This window comes from Amblyraja radiata, chromosome 11, assembly GCF_010909765.2.
Source record: "Amblyraja radiata isolate CabotCenter1 chromosome 11, sAmbRad1.1.pri, whole genome shotgun sequence".
Lineage (NCBI taxonomy): Eukaryota > Metazoa > Chordata > Chondrichthyes > Rajiformes > Rajidae > Amblyraja > Amblyraja radiata.
In genome coordinates, this window is record NC_045966.1 from 58,959,286 (window position 1) to 58,979,362 (window position 20,077).

At 45.1% G+C, this 20,077-nt stretch overlaps 1 long non-coding RNA gene across 1 annotated transcript; it reads left to right on the forward strand.

The window, feature by feature from the left end:
- The first annotated feature begins 324 nt into the window (after nt 1–324).
- Nucleotides 325–11,154, forward strand: LOC116978675. The gene is made up of 2 exons (XR_004413500.1): nt 325–573; nt 10,732–11,154. It is a non-coding gene; the product is annotated as an uncharacterized LOC116978675 (long non-coding RNA).
- The last annotated feature ends 8,923 nt before the right edge of the window (nt 11,155–20,077 follow it).

Here is a 20,077-nt window from a genome sequence, read left to right on the forward strand (position 1 = left end):
CTACAGTTTTTTCCCCCCAAAGTAACAAATTGACCCAATTAAAGGAATTATTTAAACGACATCGCTGTTGAATAATATTGGAAACTTAATGATTTCATTCCATCGATTTGGCGAAAAGGCTTTTTTAAATATTAAATCGCTACCACTGAACGACATCAATGTTTTAATGCCATGTAGCCCCGGATTATTGAGGAGGAGAACGGAATGAAGGCCAACACAAATTTGGCATGAATGGATTCTTGTCACATATTCAGGCGGGCCGTTGTCTTCGGCGTGTGCACTCGACAAGATATCACGACTTTAAAGCATTCTAATTATCTTATTAATTTGTGCATTGTGGTCGGCGCAGTGGGAAACCAAACTCAGTGCCGGGTAGTTTGGTCTTTTACTCCACCGTTGTGGGAGTTGGTCAAAAGCCATAAAATCGCCGCGCTGTTTGTTAGTTGCGGTGATTTTCATTTAATTGCAAATGCAACTAGTCAAAGACAGAGGGGGGGAAACGCAACGGGCAAAACCCGTCCCAGGAATGGACCCAATGTGCGGCTTTCAAACGAACCACAATCTGAAACACAGGTGGGTATCTGAGATGGACGTTTGATCATTCGTAAAGCGGCCGAACGGTTCCCCCAGATTGTCCCAGCGTTAGTGCTGCTTGTTGCCGTTATAGTTCTTGGAGTCAACCACGACTCACTCCGTCCCACATTCTAACCAGAACCCTTGTTACTGCGCGGTTTCAAACCCCCAGTTCGTACAAAATATCTTCGCACTATTTATTTTCATTTTAATATTATTGCCCGCAGTTTAATATATATTTTTTAATATGTTTATGCACGTGTGAGCCTTGTGTGACTTTTCATTTTAAAAAGGCGTGTAAAAGTGTTCAGGTTCCTTGCGATAAAATATATTAATACGAACAAATCCTTTAGTTTCTTAACAATTCGTAGCCCCTATTAATTTACCAAACTGCTCTAATTCTTTGTATTTGTTTTTGTTTAACGGGATCCGCTGCACTGTAAGGGCATGGACACGGGGTAAAATACAAAGTTGCATTTGAAATGAAAGTGCGAACTTTGTACAGACAATGTGGAAGGTGTAGCAGAGAAGAACGGTTCAGAGGCAGAATAGAGATTGAGAAGGGGAGAGAGAGAGGGGGGAGATAGAGAGAGAAAGGGCTAGAGGGCGAGAGGGCGGGGAGAGAGTGAGAGAGGGCTAGAGAGGGAGAGAGGGGGGGGTAGAGAGGGAGAGAGGGAGAGAGGGAGTGAGAGAGAGAGAGAGAGAGGGGGGGAGAGAGTGAGAGAGAGGGCGAGGGGGCGAGGGGGCGAGGGAGAGAGGGGGAGAGGGGGAGAGGGAGAGAGGGAGAGAGGGAGAGAGAGAGGGGGAAGAGGGGGGAGAGGGGGGAGAGGGGGGGAGAGAGGGAGAGAAGGGGAGAGGGGGAGAGAGAGAGAGGGGGGAGATAGAGAGGGAAAGGGCTAGAGGGCGAGAGGGCGAGAGGGGGGGGGGAGAGTGAGAGAGGGCTAGAGAGGGAGAGAGAGAGAGGGGGGTAGAGAGGGAGAGGGGGGGGGATAATGAGGATTGAATGAACGAGGACTGGAGACGGCGGGGATGAGAGCGGGTATTATGTGCACAAGCGCGCCATCTAACGGCCGCCACCAGAACAAGCCGAGCCAAACAACAAATCATTCCAGATCTTGGGGCTATTATCAGACAGATCACACAGTAATGATCAGGATGTCATAAGATGAAAGTGACAAAGATGTGGATAAGCATCGAACCTACTCTAAACAACATATTTTGGGTAGCAGCGTTATTTATTCTGCATGTTGTTGTCTGCTGGATCTGCTGTCGGTACATCAAGGCCTGGTTTATTGTGGAACCAATTCAATATTTACAAAATCCAATGCGAATTCATGGTTATTATATTGAGGGTTTAATGGCAACGTTCACTGGCTACTCGTTCACAAGGGGAAATAAGAAAGCGTTTAAGAAGGAACTGCAGATGCTGGAAAATCGAAGGTACACCAAAATGCTGGAGAAACTCAGCGGGTGCAGCAGCATCTATGGAGCGAAGGAAATAGGCAACGTTTCGGGCCGAAACCATAAGAAATCCGTTCCCTTGACAGGGGAAAGGAACTGCAGATGCTGGTTTAAACCGAAGATAGACGCAAAATGCTGGAGTAACTCGGCAGGACAGGCAGCGTCTCTGGAGGGAAGGAATGGGTGACGTTTCGGGTCTGAAGAAGGGTCTCAACTAGGAACGTCACCCATTCCTTCTCTCCAGAGATGTTGTTTGGCCCGCTGAGTTACTCCAGCATTTTGTGTCTATTTTCTCTGGGCAGGGGTCAGTGATGGGGAGAAGCTGGGTGTGATGATGGACACGGGCCCACATTGGTGGGACTGATTGAAATGTTGCTGTTTGATCGAATCCAACGCTCGCCAACATCCACGGCACGCGGAGGGAAAGGCCGCAAGACAGGAAAGAGATTCGTGTACAAGCAGCACAAGGTACTAGAGTCACTTTTCGGGTCAGGCATAATCTCTTAAAAACACGGGTAGGTGACGAATCCGAAAAAAAGACCCCGACCTAAAACATCACCAATACATGTCTGAAGAAGGGTCTCAACCCCAAACGTCACCTATTCCTTTTCTCCAGAGATTCTGCCTGACGCGCTGAGTTACTCCAGCTTTTTGTGTCTATCTTCCAGAGATGTTGTCTGGTTCGCTGGGATACTCCAGCACTTTATGATTTGTTTTGTTAACCAGCATCTGCAGTTCCATGTGTCTAAGCGATAGACGTAAAATGGCTGTAGAGGCAGAATAGCGAGGATTAGAATACAGCTCTAGTCATTTGCTGCGTTTGAATGTCCGAACTATCACTAAAATACACCTGGATGTCTACAGACCAACAAAGGGGGAAAATGGACCCGACCCACCCACGGCCTCACTAAAGAGTCTGTGGAATTCACTGCCTCGGAGGGCGGTGGAGGCAGGTTCTCTGGATGCTTTCAAGAGATAGCTAGATAGGGCTCTTAAAAATAGCGGAGTCAGGGGATATGGGGAGGAGGCAGGAACGGGGTACTGATTGGGGATGATCAGCCATGATCATATTGAATGGCGGTGCTGGCTCGAAGGGCCGAATGGCCTACTCCTGCACCTATTGTCTATTGTCTAATGACTTCCGAATACAAATCCATGGGTTTGACAAGCGGCAAACAGATTGGTGAAATTAGTCAATGGGGAAGGAACAGAGCCGGTACAACTGGCGAGTGTTTTTGATCTCTTAACGAGGAGCAGTGAATGCGTTTGGAGAGTTGAGTGCATGAAAGTTTGTCCACAATTCCAGGGAGTGGGATTGAATGGAAAATACACAGGATCATTGGCCTGACCATGCGCCGCGGGCTAAAGTTCCTCTGAAGCTAGACACACAATGCTGGAGTCACTCAGCGGGGCAGGCTTCAGCTTTTTGTGTCTATCATCGGTGTAAGCCAGCATCGGCAGTTCCTTCCTTCACTCTGTTCCAGCCCGAAGAGAGGGTCCGGAGATGAGGAGCTGTTTCCATTGACCAACCCGCAACATGAGATACAGGAGAGAAGCGAGGGCGTCGTTGCCAATGTCAGCGCTGAGCGGAGGGAAATGGCCGGAGTTGACAACGGAGCGAATGGTAGAATAGGCGGATGGGAATAGTGGAGTTTCAAACGGTGAGCTGGTTAAGGCGATTGATACACGGGGTGCAGTCGGCCTTCCAATTTACTTTTTGCTCTTCTTATTACAACCAAGACTTCTAATGCGAAACATTTAACGGGGAAGAGTTACAGCCCAACACGAACAGGACAGAACAGGGCATGTCAGCATAAGACTGCCCCGGGCACCATTGCCATTGCCCCGCCTCCGAACCACACGACTCCGGGGGTCACAGTCCAGGAAATCCGGTTAAAATGAGGCAGAACTGTTTGGGGCCTCGGTCAATGGATCTTTGCACTGTTGTGTTCGGACAGGCAGGCAGACACATAGTTAAAAATGAAAATAGACACAAAACGTTGGACTAACACAGTGGGACAGGCAGTATCTCTGAAGAGAAGGAATGAGTGACGGTTCGGGTCGAGACCCTTCTTCAGACTGAATTACTCCAGCATTTTGTGTCTATCTTCGGTGTAAACCAGCTTTTTTCCTGCACCTCCTTCTCACTGTCGATCTCACCAAACACGCGTCTAACGTTTGCGATTCAAGGAATTCAAGGAGTTAATCGCATTTTCGCGGCCACAAATTGGGATAATAGCGTCTTCCTAATCCGATTTAGCTGGACGCGGGACAATGAAGCAGTTATTGCCTTAACGCAAGCAAGCTTTCGGCAAAGGGACTGGGCCAAGGTTTCTAAACTCTGCTCAGTTCTAACTCTGGGCTGCGTTTCCCAGCGAGAGAGAGCGATTCTAATACCAAGACTGACACCCAGTGGCTGGGTGGGATATTACAGCGCAGGGGCTGAGAGGAGGCGGCGCCTCCCGGGGCAAGTTCAACAGAACGAAAATCCAGCTTCAAAACTCTCAGCCTCGGAAATACTCAGGAGATCGCTGCAAAAGGTCGCCGAGCTGAAATGCAAATCTGTTTCTTTCCCCCACAGACACCTCCTAACTCGCTGAGTGTTTCTGGCCACTTTCTACTTCAATGGCCGAGTTCGATATTAATTCCCGAATTGGTAAATTCAACCAGAAACTTCCCCCCAAATCCGTTTCGTAGCTTTATCGTTCATTGTTTCATCTCTTCAATTAACCGACATTAAATAACGCCACGGGACTGCGCTCGGAAACACAACTCGTTATCCTATTTAACAAATCCGAAACTTTCGGTTTCATTCGCTTGAAAAGTGCAACTTCGCTCGTGTAACAACAACCTGTTAGTTCCCACATCTCATCCTCTCCCACTGCCAAACTCACTTTCTCTGCAGATGTAACTGTCTCTTGCGCTCTTAGCTCCGATGTACTCTTGTGTGTGATATAGCCTGACTGGACGGCACGCAAAACAAGGTTTGGCATTGTGTCGCTTTACGTGTGACAATAATCAAGAAAATGCCAAAAAAATAGCAAGAGCGCAAGGAATAGGCGACAGTTGTGTATGCAGCCCAGTCCGTTACTCCAACCGGTCTCTCTCCCAACCCCGCTCCCATTTTGCATGTACACTTCACGCTGCCTCGTGATTGCAACCGACATGATCAGGGACCACCCACACATACCCCTCTCCCATCGGACGCAAGGCACAAAAACTAGAAGCACGGAGCCCCAAATTGGTAGACAGCATTTTCCCCGCTGTTGACATCCTGGGATGTCAGGATTTTCATATGAAGAAAGACTGGATAGACTCGGCTTGTACTCGCTAGAATTTAGGAGATTGAGGGGGGATCTTATAGAAACTTACAAAATTCTTATGCAGGAAGATTGTTCCCGATTTTGGGGAAGTCCAGGACAAGGGGTCACAGCTTAAGGATAGAGGGGAAATCCTTTAGGACCGAGATGAGAAAAACATTTTTCACACAGAGAGTGGTGAATCTGTGGAAATCTCTGCCACAGAAGGTAGTTAAGGCCAGTTCATTGGCTATATTTAAGAGGGAGTTAGATGTGGCCCTTGTGGCTAAAGGGATCAGGGGGTATGGAGAGAAGGCAGGTACAGGATACTGAGTTGGATGATCAGCCATGATCATATTGAATGGCGGTACAGGCTCGAAGGGCCGAATGGCCTACTCCTGCACATATTTTCTATGTTTCTATGACAGACAACCGAACGAATCTCTCTCAAGCCAAGGATAGATTACTCCGATCTTCCATTCTACCTCGTTGCGAACCTTGCAATATTTTTTACCTGTACTTTCCCTATAACTCTAACACTATACTATATAGGTCTGAAGAAGGGTCTCGACCCGAAACGTCACCCCATCCCTTCTCTCCAGAGATGCTGCCTGTCCCACGGAGTTACTCCAGTATTTTGTGTCTATCTTCGTTTAACCCAGCATCTGCAATTCCTTCCTACACAATATATTCTGAAGAAGGGGTTCGACCCGAAACGTTGCCTATTTCCTTCGCTCCATAGATGCTGCCTCACTCGCTGAGTTTCTCCAGCATTTTTGGCTGCCTTCGATTTTCCAGCATCTGCAGTTCCTTCTTAAAGTATATTCTGCCCTGTTTATTTTCGCTTTGCCCTGCACGTGTACTTGGATGCGGTTTGGTGGTCCTCGTGTACATTATGATTAGTCTGGACAGCGCGCAAAACAACGGTCTTTCTGTATGTCAGACGCGTGACAATAATAAACAAATAGCACTAACAACGAGTTTAAAAAAAAACCATAAAGCGAGTTTAACCCATTTACCTACAATTATTGTTCATTTAAAGCACAACCCTTCTCGCGAAGCCGCGTTGCTGAAGTCAGTGCCCTCTGGGCAGTCAGTGACCGGCTCAAACAAGGACACGACTGACATTTCCGTTCAAATCCTGTCTCAACCCACGGGGCGCCAGTCAACCACTCTTTTCGATCTGCAGTCGTATAACCAGGTATATGTCAGTTCACCGGGCTTGTAAATATGTCGTGGTGGAACACCCGAAATTAGTACATTGCAAGATGAGGGATTTTCTCTAAACGATCAGATTGTGCAAAAATATGTCCCAACCTAGGGATAGACACAAAATGCTGGAGTAACTCAGCGGGACAGGCAGCATCTCTGGAGAGAAGGAATGGGTGACGTTTCGGGTCGAGACCATTCGTGTCCTGTTGTGTAACTCCAGTATTTTTGTGTCTATCTTCGGTGTAAACCAGCATCTGCAGTTCCTTCCTACTCACCCCGTTTACATGGATTTTATTCCCTTCTGTAAGCTTTTCATCCGAGGATTTTCCATGCACCATCTTCCTCTCTAATCTATGGGGAGAGAGGAGCGGGGGGAGGGGGTGAGAAGATGGCTTGTGACAAAACACGTCCCGAGTCCTCTTGCACTTTATTAACTATTGGCCAGAACTTGGGCCAGGCCAAGTAAACGGGGTGAGTACTTGGGCCAGGCAGAGCAACAACTTCGCCCAGTGAAAGGCCGCTGAACAGCAAGAGGTCTGAGTTCGGGGGCGTTACCTGGCTGTCGGAGATTGAACAAACCTCTCCTGTGACATTATAATTATTATCTCTTAACTGAAGTGTCTTGGACTCTGATAGTCCGCCGGAAACCACAACCTTCTCTGGCGTGGGTGACGAGGGCAGAGGGAACCTTGATCTGCTCTGTAATGGAGGGAAGGGCATGAGTCGGCGGCTTCACAAGTAGCACCTGGATAAGCATCTGTTGATGGTGGAGGAAGCAATTGCAGATGCTGGTTAAAACCGAAGGTAGACACAAAGTGCTGGAGTAACTCAGTGGGTCAAACAGCATCTCTGGAGAAAATGAATAGGTCGACACCCTTGAGATCAATGATGAAAAACATGTTCACCCAGAGAGTTGTGAATCCGTGGAATTCTCTACCACAGAAGGCAGTGGAGGCCAATTCACTGGATGTTTACAAGAGAGAGTTTGATTTTGTTCTTAGGGCTAACGGAATCAAGGGATATGGGGGGAAAGCAGGAATGGGGGACCGATTTTGGATGATCAACCATGATCATATTGAATGGCGGTACGGGCTCGAAGGGCCAAATGGCCTACTCCTGCACCTATTTTCTATGTCTGTGTTTCTTCAGACTGAGAGACAGGGGAAAGAGAAACGATAGGCATAGGCCAAAGATCCTATAGCTATAGGGTCTTTGATATAGGCGGTGATGTCGAGAGAGATATAGAACAAATGAATGAAAGATATGCAAAAAAGTAACCATGATAAAGGAAACAGGCCATTGTTAGCTGTGGGCTGGGTGAGAACGAGTACAGGCAATGAGACCCAACAAGACAACGCGACTTTGAAGCTGGGTGGGCCAACGATGGAGAGAGAGGGAATGCAATGGTTATTTGAAGTTGGGGAAATCAATGTTCATACCAATGTGTTGTAAAGTGCCCTTGGAGAAACAATCTTCAACTGGGCACAGGGGGGTGATATGGAGAAGGTGGTCGAGGCAGGTGGAATATTTACAAAACATTTGGACGGGTACGTGGATAAGAAATGTTTGTAGGGATAAGGATCAAACTCGGACAAACGGATAGTCCCATGGGTGGGCACCTTGATGACATGGACGATTTGTGTCTAAGGGCCTGTGCAGATGACTCTATCATTCACCATCTACTGTATTCACCGGAACAGTTAAGACAAGGTTCGCTGCAGGGTGGTCTCTCGGTAGAAGCCCGCGACGCGAGGTATCCACAGCTTCACCTCCATCACATACATAGAAACATAGAAAATAGGTGCAGGAGTAGGCCATTCGGCCCTTCGAGCCTGCACCGCCCTTCGAGATTGCTCGCTAAGTTGCTCCAGCACGTTGTATTGTGTTGTTGGAAGAAAAGGCCAAATTGTGCAACTCTGTTGAATTGAATTTTAAAATGCTGCACCGGGGTCCGCATAAAACGGGGAATTGTTAACAAAATGTCTAATTTCTTGCACAAGAACCCGCTGATTGTCCATTTCTTCCACAGATGCTGCCTGTTCCGACAAGTCCCTCCCGCACTTTGCTTTTTGTTTGCTTTGCTTTTAGCGACCTACCCTGGGTCATTTTTGTCCGCCAGGTTACTTATAAGCGCGGGATAAAACCGTTGACCAATATGAACTAACTGGCGGTGGACAAAATTGCTGGAGAAACTCAGCGGGTGCGGCGGCATCTATGGAGCGAAGGAAATAGGCAACGTTTCGTCCCGAAACGTTGCCTATTTCCTTCGCTCCATGGATGCTGCCGCACCCGCTGAGTTTCTCCAGCAATTTTGTCTACCTTCGATTTTCCAGCATCTGCAGTTCCTTCTTGAACATGAACTAACTGGCCTCGGTTAGAGGGGAAAAATCATACGGACCTCAACACTCCCGCCCCCATCTCCCGTTCTATATATATATATATATATATACATATATATATATGGTCCATGTCAGGCCGTTAAATGGCCTGATGCTGAAAGAAACCCATGATAATTTATTTCATGCAATCTCTAGATGTGTTCACATCGACCACTTTATTCAGTCTGTCAAAGCTTTATTCAGTCTGTCAAAGTCAGTCTATGCACAATTTAAACGGACTCTTGGAGATAGGGAGTACAAGGAGAAGTTTCATTCTGCCTGCTCTCTCTGATTACCTCGCCAGGCAAGTCCTGGATATATTCTCCCACAAAATGTGATGTCGAGGGGCAACGGTTTGGAATAAATGGTGCAAAAGCTTTACTTAATCGTTCATTAAATTGATTGATTCTACACCTCCTAAATATCAGCTATAATTTAAAAAAAAAACATTATTTGATGTTGGTATTCTCGTCCACATAGTTCCAATTGCGGCTGCCTGTTGTTAATTCATCATACTCCGTAGTAACCAGCTCGAATGATGATACCCGCCTTTAAAATTTACACCGAAAGCCACCTCTTTACGTGTTTTAATAGCCTATGGTGGCGTAGGCACGGGTGAGATGTATAACATTATTATGTATAAAATGATGTATAAAAGTATAAAATATTTCACACAGAGAGTGGTGAATCTCTGGAATTCTCTGCCACAGAAGGTAGTCGAGGCCAGTTCATTGGCTATATTTAAGAGGGAGTTAGATGTGGCCCTTGTGGCTAAAGGGATCAGGGGATATGGAGAGAAGGCAGGTACAGGATACTGAGTTGGATGATCAGCCATGATCATATTGAATGGCGGTGCAGGCTCGAAGGGCCGAATGGCCTACTCCTGCACCTATTTTCTATGTTTCTATGTTTCTATGAAACGATTATCTAAGTTTCCGATTCTGTTGAGGGGGCATGGAACCAAAGGAGCGAAAGTTCATGTGGATGGGTACAAATGTCATCTGGGTTGAAGGCACCGAGTTGTTAGCGATGCTGGCTTGGAATTGAGCCTTTAACTCTGGCTTGCTCTCAGTAGCCCGGTGATTGCCCACGGATCTCGCAGGAAAGATGGTGCTGACTTAGACAACAGCTCTGTAAACGTGTGTAGGAAGGAACCCGCAGATATTGGTTGAAACCGAAGATAGACACAAAAAAACTGGAGTCACTCATTGGAGATAGACACAAAATGCTGGATTAACTCAGCGGGAGAGACAGTATCTCTGGGGAAAAAAGGAATGGGTGACGTTTCGGGTCGAGACCCTTCTTCAGACTGAGAGGCAGGGGAGAGTGAGACAGAGATATGGAAGGGCAAGGTGTGAAAACATAACATCAAAGGGGATGCGGTTCAAGGAAAAAGTGGAATCGATCCTTTTCAGTGGGTCGGGCAACATCTCTGGAGAAATGGAATAAGTGACGTTTCGGGTCGAGACCCTTCTTCAGGCCTATAAAAGTACAGTTAACTTTAAAGGCGCATTACCTCTAATCGGTCCTACACCTGGCAAAGAGATAACAATGGCCTGTTTGCTTTATCATCATTAGTTTTTGGCATATCTTTCATGCATGTCTTCTATATCTCTATACATCATTGTCTGTGTCTCTCGTTTGCCTTTCCCCCCGACCAGTCTGAAGAAGGGTCTCGACCCGAAACATCACCCATTCCTTCCCTCCAGAGATGCTGCCTGTCCCGCTGAGTTACTCCAGCTTTTTGTGTCTACCTCACACTTACCTCTAAGAACATTTTTTGAACAGTTTCTATTTGTACTTCATAGATGACCTCCTTCCTTACACTTAAGATGAAGAGTTTGAGTGGAACGCCCGGGAACCTCTTCAATGCCAATGTGTATGCGAGAGTGAAAATACAACATCACTGGCCACTGTCCGCACCTGGATTTACCACCAATTGACAACTCGAACCAATTGTAACCAAGTCGCAGTTAATAAGTAAAGACAAAGTTGTCGATTACAACCCGATGCTGCTGTTTGGAACCGATTTGCGTGCAAAGGATACATTTGGGTAATTAAAACTGGCAGATTGAGTTGCCAAGGATGTAGAATGAGCGAGCTGTGACAACGAGCGATTCATTGCCGGCTGAGGAATAGATATTTTCAGCCTTCCAGTTGGCGGACAAGTTCGATTACTCGCTGCAGATTTACAAACGTTAACCTAGTTTGTAAAGTATTGATTTGATTTATTTCTCGATTTCTTTTCAGTTTGTATCTTTTTGATAATTGGCTTAAATCCGAGCATTTTCCTTGCTTTTTAAACGACAAACACCAGATGTTCGATGTGTTTACTTGTTTAAGCCAAGGGATTCCCCGCACTAGATAATCACGAGAGTAAATCTACAATTATGTAGGGAAGAACTCTCCCCCCATCTTGTAACACAAGGAAAGGTGGTAGCAGACAGCGCATTCCTTACCTGTCTTCCTCTTTGGGGCTCGCCAAGCGTCAGACACACCGCCCAGTCGGTGACTGATGCAATCAATTGGTTCACGGACCCCGGCATCAAACTAACACCCTCAGAAATCTCAATCAGATAACAAAAAGAAGATTGACACAAAAAGCTGGAATAACTCAGCGGGTCGGGCAGCATCTCTGGAGAAAATTGCATAGTGGCTTTTCCGGTTGCCGACCCGAAACGCCACCTATTCATTTTTCTCCAGAGATGCTGCCCGACCCGCTGAGTTACTCCAGCTTTTTGTGTCAATCTTCTTTTTGTTATTTGATTGAGATTGCTGTACTCCTATACTCCTGTTGTGTACTCCTATACTCCTCCCGGCGAGAAGGCTAGATTAACACCAATGTATTTGGCTGTGGGCTAAATCCCGGGATTATTTTCAATGTTCAACTAGGAAGGCATGTTGATTTGTTCAGCGTTTACATTGCTATATTGAAGATCACCATTGACGGAGAACCTCTGTCATGAACTACATAGTTTAACGCGCTGGCATATTCTGCCCGTATCTCCGCTCTGCCAATGTTGCACCCCACCGTTCTGCGGGCACACAGACCCACTTCCCCAGCTGTGGCTGAAGACCGTAGGCTCGGCGGCGAAGGGGATCCGGTCATCTCCCGCTTCCGTTTATCCCGTTGGAGATTAACAACCTCGTCGCCAGCCAGCAACACTTAAAAATTGACCTCTCATAATTCCGAAGAATGTTTGCGCTGGAACAATGACCCGTCCACCCACCTGCGTCAAATACATTTGCGGTACAATGAAAAAAACAACACACAATACACAATAGAAATTTACACAAACATCCACCACAGTGGTGGAAGGCACAACATTTGGCCAGTCCTCCTTCATTTTCCCCCGTGGTCGGAACCTCAACCCTCCGCAGACGGCGCTGCGGGCGTCCAGTTGTTCAGACAAGGTAAGTCCTAGGTATTTAACCTTGGACTTCAATCTAGGTATTTTATTCAGTGGGTACCAAGTCTGAAGAAGGGTCTCAACCGAAAACGTCACACATTCCTACTCTCCAGAGACGCTGCCTGTCCCGCTGAGTTACTCCAGCATTTTGTGTCTATTTTCGCTGTAAGCCAGCATCTGCAGTTTATTCCAATCAATTTAACCCCCAGGTCTAGCAACAATGTTGGGCGCAGCGGTGTTTTGAGTTCCCCTCCTCTCACCGCAGAGAGTTCTTCAACATCCTCTATCGTAACAACCAGCATCTGCAATACCTTCCGACATACCTGAGGTGGGGTTTCAGGGTTAAGTCTCAAGGCAACCCAGCGAATTCTCCCCCTGCACACTTCCCAATCACCCCCGTCCCGTAGTGCTTTCGTGTGGATGGTATTGCATTGGCCAGATTACTCCCGTTCACACCGTACAGAATTCCGTCGCCCTCCCATGTCCCAGTCAAGAACGGATTGGTTCGGGAGATCAAATCAGTTAAATCTTTGCGTTTCAACATGCCTACGACTTTGGAACGGGACTGCTGGACAGACGAGGTCGTACATTCGCATGCATTTGCCATCTATTGGAGAATCTGACTCCGCTCCTCAAGATCCTTGGTATCATGCTAAGATCAACACCCTGCCTTTGTGACACACGAAAGGCCACAAAGTGCTGGAGTAACTCAACAGGTCAGGCAGCATCTCTGGAGAACATGGATAGGAGACTTTTCGGGTCGTGCCCCTTCTTCAATTATTTTTTCTCCTGCTGAGTGACTCCAGCACTTTGTGTCATTTTATGTATTAACCAGCGTCTGTGGTTCTTTGTTTCCAAACGATTTCCCACAACGCTGGGCCGACGCCACAGGGCTAAGGTAACGAAGCTGGAAAGATGAACAGATAGATCACATCCAGCAGTGAGATGGGGAGATTAGGGGTGGTTATAAAACACTGTATAGGATAGGGTAGTGATTGAGACCAGTAACATCGCTCAACATAGTCAGAGGTATACATGAAGATAGAGGTACGCAGGGAGTGAATATATGGAAAGAGGAGGTAGACAAAAATGCTGGAGAAACTCAGCGGGTGAAGCAGCATCGATGGAGCGAAGGAAATAAGCAACGTTTCAGGTCGAGACCCTTCTTCAGACTGGTGTGATGGGTGGGGCGGGAAGAAGAAAGGAAGAGGCGGAGACAGTGGGCGGAGGGAGACCTGGGAAGGGGAGGAGAAAGCAGGGACTACCTGAAATTAGAGAAGTCAATGTTCATACCGCTGGGGTGCAAACTGCCCAAGCGAAATATGAGGTGCTGCTCCTCCAAGTTATGGTAGTCCTCACTCTGGCCATGGAGGAGGCCCAGGACAGAAAGGTCGGATTCGGAATGGGAGGGGGAGTTGAAGTACTGAGCCACCGGGTGATCAGGTTGGTTATTGCTAACCGAGCGGAGGGGTTGGTCGAAGCGATCGCCAAGCCTGTAGAGCAGCTGACACCTAGAGCAGCGGATGCAACAGATGAGGTTGGAGGAGGTGCAGGTGAACATTTGCCGCACCTGGAAAGACTGCTTGGGTCCTTGGATGGAGTCAAGGGGGGAGGTAAGAGGAAGGTAAGATGGAAAGAGGAAGCGATGCAGAAGTTAGAAGACAAAACCAGTTGCATTTCATTAATCCCTTGAAACAGTAAAGTGATCCAAGGTGAAGAAGTTATATTCTTGAGCCTACAGTTTTACTGAGGATTACTTAAAATGAATAAGTAAAATGGCACAAGATATTAGACGAGATTCTTTGGTATCACCTCATAAAATCACAACCACCAATAGCGGAAAGATTAAAATAAGTGGATATGTGGACAGCATTTGCTACCATTTATTTCAAAAGGACTAGAATACAAAAACAGGAATGTAATTCTGAGGCTTTATAAGGCACTGATTAGACCGCATTTGGAGTATTGTGAGCTGTTTGGATACCCATATCTGAGGGATGATGTACTGGCCCTGGAGAGAGTCCAGAGGAGGTTTATAAGAATGATCCCAGGAATGATTTGGTTAACATATAATGAGCAATTGAAGGCACTGGCCTGTACTTGCTGGAGTTTAGAAGAATGAAGGGGGACCCCAAGTTCAAGTTCAAGTTCGCATTTATTGTCACTTAATCGTTTTGTAGCCATGTGGACATGCAATAAAGGCCAACAAAAATTAATTAGCAAGAGGATTTTAATGCAAGAGTTAAGATGTCTTACTTTAATTCTGTAGGAATATTGTGGACAAACTGCGCCCTCTACAGGAGTTATAAGATGGAGCATCGTGATTTCCAGCGATGAAACGTATCAAGTGAGCAAACTATTGGGTGACTGACATTGATACTACCACATTTACGGGTAAATGTAAATTATTTTAGCATCCCCACAGTCATTATGTCTTCATAGTTTGTTGGTTATTCTACAATTCTACAGGTTATTCTGCAATTAAAAAATCTGCATTGCGGAAGAATTTGTAACAGATAAATTATTGTTACTGAAAGGTGATAAACTCAAAGGAATGGATGTGTAGTAAGGAATTGCAGATGCTGGTTCACACTGAAGGTAGATACAAAATGCTGGAGTAACAGGCAACAGGTAACATCTCTGGATAGAAGGAATGGGTGACGTTTTGGGTCGAGACCCTTCTTCAGACATTTTGTGTCTATCCCAAGACCTGATGATCTTCATCCTCAGGTTTTGAAGGAGGTGGCTATGAATTCTCCAAAACTCCATAGGCTCTGGAGTTGCTGCCTCAGAATTGAAAGTAGCCAACATAACCCCGCTCCTTCAAAAAAAAGAGGAAATGAGAAAATAACCAACTATAGACCAATCGGGAGGGAAAATGCTGGAATATTTTATTAAGGAAAAGGAAAAAGAGCACTGTTATAACAGGATCAGGCAAACAACATGACTTCATAAAAAGAAAATCTCGCCTGACCAATGTCTTCTGAGCAGAAAGGGTGTTGGAGGGGAAACCAGTCAATATGGCACAGTTGTATGCGTCCAGGGGGAACACAAGAATATAGATACACATCCATTTCTCCCCACATGGATGTGGACCTAGCTTCCCCCTCCCCTTCCAGCTATATTCCTTTGTCTGGTCTGCACAATTCACACTCCTTATCTACCCAGTGTTAATGTGCGAGGATCGTTGGTCGGTGTGGACTTTCTAGGCCAAAGGGCCTGTTTTTGTGCTGTATCTCTAAACTAAACCAAAGGAGCTAATCAGAGGTAAAAGCAGGACGACGCCTACGTTCTTAAGAAATTAAAAATAACTTATTCTCCAGTCTTTAAGAGCCAAGGTGTACTTCAAAAGGGAACTTTCTTTCTCCAGATTCCAGAGGCCATTTCTCAAATACATTGGAAGAAGATGATTGTTGACAGAAGGACTGAGTGCGTCAAGATGTTGCAATGAATGTCTCCAAGCTAACCAATGCATGGTATGAATAAAAAGGCCAGTAAAATGTTGAATTACAAACATGAACATTTGGAATATAACAGTGATGAATCAGCCATTAAATAACTTAAAACTTTTCCAAAAATATGGTCTTCTTTCATAGAATTTCTTCAACAATATAATGGTTGAACACAAATTCAAAACCGATGCTAGGGTCGGGTGAGCGGGCGCAGGGAAGGGTAGTGGGATATATCGCTGCTTTTTTTTCACTTCTTCGTTAGTTCAGGGGTTTTTCTTTTTTCTTTTTCATATCTTTTTCGAAATTCTTTCCTTTCTTCTTTCCCTTCTTTCCTTTTTTCTTTTTTCCCGATTTACTTATTAGTTTATAAAATATTAAAATGGAAGCTGTACGAAAATTGTATAATTGTTATGTCGATTACTTTCTCCTTGTACAATTGCTTCTAATAAAATATTTAAAAAAACGTAAAACTGTGGTGTAACCATAATGCCACATCTGGATTTGGTCAACAAAGCACAAAGAAGATGCTCAAACACTGCAGGCAGCAGAGTAGAGATAAGGATGGTGCTTTATCGTCACACAAGTCTCCAGATCTGGTGCCATTTCCCAACTTCCAAAGTTTGGCCCACGTTAGCTCTTGTGTAGTGATGCCTGATCCAATAAGCCTTAGGCTTCTGCAGGACCTCCAGCCATCACCTTCGTCTGAATTATTCAGCGTACCAATGTCCCTCTCCTCGCCTGGCTATCTTTTTGGCCTTGGGGTTCCTCCCGCATCTCGAGGACGACCCGGTTCACTTCCCTTGCTGCTGTGCTCGTCATCACTGGCCCGTTCCTCTTCAATTCTCCAGTCTGCAGTTGGAGATTGGGGGGAGACAAGCAGGTGCTGGGCTCAGTTGTTTCCCTGCTACCGGCCGCAGCCCGCCAGGTCGTTCAGTGTTCGGCCACGTGCCTCACCCAGGTATCTGGTTCCACGGCGGAGAAGCCAGGCCTGCTGTCAGCTGTGAAGACTTTAAACTTGCAAAAGTATAGGATAAAAAGGATATTTTCTTGATCAATGCTTTGTAAGGGATTCCAGTAATACGAGGAGGGTGCAAGAATTACTGAGGGGATGGATTGAATACAATAGACAATAGACAATAGGTGCAGGAGTAGGCCATTCAGCCCTTCGAGCCAGACCCGCCATTCAATGTGATCATGGCTGATCATCCCCAATCAGTACCCCGTTCCTGCCTTCTCCCCATATCCCCTGACTCTGCTATTTTTAAGAGCCCTATCTAGCTCTCTCTTGAAAGCATCTAGAGAACCTGCCTCCACCGCCCTCTGAGGCAGAGAATTCCACAGACTCACCACTCTCTGTGAGAATACCATTTCTCTTCCAATACCAGCCAATGACTACAGCTGAAATCTACCCTGCCATATTCCCTTTCCAGCAGAGGTCAATAACAGGCAATTGGGAATAAGAACTTGTGTAGGAAGGAACTGCAGATGCTGGTTTACACTGAAGAAAGACAAAATGCTGGAGTAACTCAGCAGGACAGGCAGCATCTCTGGAGAGAAGGAATGGGTGATGTTTTGGGTCGAGACCCTTCTTCAGACTGAGTCAGGGTAGAGGGAGACACAGAAATATGGAAGGGTAAGTTGGGAACACGAGATTCCTTTCAATTGCAGGCATTTATACTGCATTTTAAATTTGTCTCTTTACATTGCCCTCCCCATCCTAGTTCTCCGACTAGTTTCACTGTCCTCCTGATTAAACTTTACTGATTGTGTGCCTCACTGTCACCTTTCCCTCAGCTAACAATGAACTATTCTATATTTTCCTTTATCATCATCCCCTTTGATCTGTGTTTTTACACCTTACCCTTCCATATATCTAGTGTGAAGAACGGTCTCGACCCGAAATGTCACCCATTCCTTCTCTGCAGAGATGCTGCCTATCCCGTCTGTGAGTTACTCCAGCATTCTTTGTCCATCTTGGGAATAAGAACTTGTTGCTAATTTTGAAATATTAAGGTGAATTTGCACAGCAGATGAAGAATGCCCAGTTTTATCCAATGTTTGCATCTTCCTTCTCTTGAAAATGTTGATTGGTGATCCGTGCTTCTGAAATGGAAGTAGTCTTCCCTTAGCTCTCCTGTCTGCCTCCGCTCATATATAGCAGACACAATGGCTGTCAGACGTATGTGCCATTATGGCTGAGACTGAACCTGCTTTCACTGGGTATCTATCCGACATCTAAGCATATATACTATTGAATATTAAATGGGAATGGCAATCAATAATCTACAACATAGTAAACAAGGTAGTAAAGTTGCTCTCAATAAACAAAACTGCTTTGATATTTATTCTGCACATGTTAACAATATTTCACATTCTAAATTGTCAAATTATATCTCCGAGATAACATGCTAGTTACCTCTGCGACATGAGCTAATTTTGATTTATCTTTTGAAAATGTGGTGGTAGTGGTTTATGTTTCCCCACTGATGATTTCTTCCCATCCTATCATCCAATTTCCCCAAGTGGCCTTTCCTGGTGTGCAGGCCAAGATAATAAAAACAATATGTGGACTTTACACGTATGGTAAGTATTGCAAGCTAAGTTCCGTTATATAACACTTCCCTGCTGGAATAGATGGAAACTAGGAAAAAGGATTAATGATAACTCTCCCGTTGCCCCAAGGCAGAGCACACCCAACCATCAATGGCCCCGATAAACATCTATTTAAGCCTTCTTCCAGTCAAGATAAAGCATCTGGCAGTGTATTTTTAGGTCCTCTCAGTCAAGGTTAGCTAGTTCAGGACCGTTAGGACTTGATCCAAACTCCCTGGTCTCCAATGCTTTGTTTATGACAAGATGAATGTTATTTGTTGCATTTTGGCATTTTGGGGAAAAAAATTACAACAACTTACCACATAATGTCACACTTAGTTCTCAATGTGGTTTCAGGCTTCTCACTGGAAATTGTTCTGACTATGTAAGTGGGACATCGTAATATGAAACTAAACAATTTAAAAATACAAATTAAAAATGCAGTGTAAATGTCTGCAATTGACAGAAATGTGCTCTGGCATCGTATTGACTAATTGCAACCCACAGTGTAATACATAGCCATAGGTTCTTCATTTTTGCTGAACTGCTTCATTTGTCCACTGCCATTAGTGAGGAATTAACAAGGAAATAGCCGAGAAACAGTGGATATCGTTTCTGCTCCAGTAATCACATCTACCAACCTCTGCTATGCCATCCATTTCTGGGTAAACAGGACGTGGTTTACATCTGCCACTATTTTTAGGATAAAAGTCCACCAGCACCTTTAGGTAAAGAAAAACCAATTGCACAAGATGCATGAGGTTGCAATAATATGTTGATGCAAACCTATGAAAGGAGTCATTGCCTTCAGAGAAAGGGGAAATAAACTCAAGATAAAATAATATTGTAGCCTCATAATTATTCCAATGTAAACTATTTGAGCTTCAAGTTAATCTTTAAAATGGAATGCTACTTTGGTTTATATTGAGTTATTCATTATACTTGCGTATGTAATTTACCACTAGAGTTGCAACTTTGTAAATTATATGTTTATGAGAATATTCTCAGGTTGAAATAAAGCTTCACAAAATTACAGTAATTTTTAATAATACACTTAGTGCCAATTTAACTGTTTAGATTTTTGTCAATTGGGCATCTGATTATAATTGTTATGGAACAATGTCTTCAAGTTTTAAATATAATGCATCTTTGTAATTACTGGCAGTCAAGGCAATGTGTGGTGATGTGTGCAGATCATGATAGACCAATATGGAAAATGTGATAATTGATTTCTGTTATATTGAATATAAATTTTAATTCCATGATCATTCATAATATTTAGCTCACATAGCTAATTTGCTGTCAGTGAAGAGAACTCATTCAGAATTCATGTTTTCTAAGCACGGACCAACTGGATGGAGCTTTTCCATGACATCTTCAAACTTTCATTACTGTCCAAGGCTGCTTTAAAGGCCATCAATAATATGGGTGTCCAAGTCGAGCAAGGTGATATGCTTCATTGATGACCGACTGGTGGCATGAATGTCCATGTGGTGAAGTGATTTGAGAGCATTCATAGCAAAAGGATTTGAGTATAAGAGCAGGGAGGTTCTACTGCAGTTGTACAGGGTCTTGGTGAGACCACACCTGGAGTATTGCGTACAGTTTTGGTCTCCTAATCTGAGGAAAGACATTCTTGCTATAGAGGGAGTACAGAGAAGGTTCACCAGACTGATTCCTGGGATGGCAGGACTTTCATA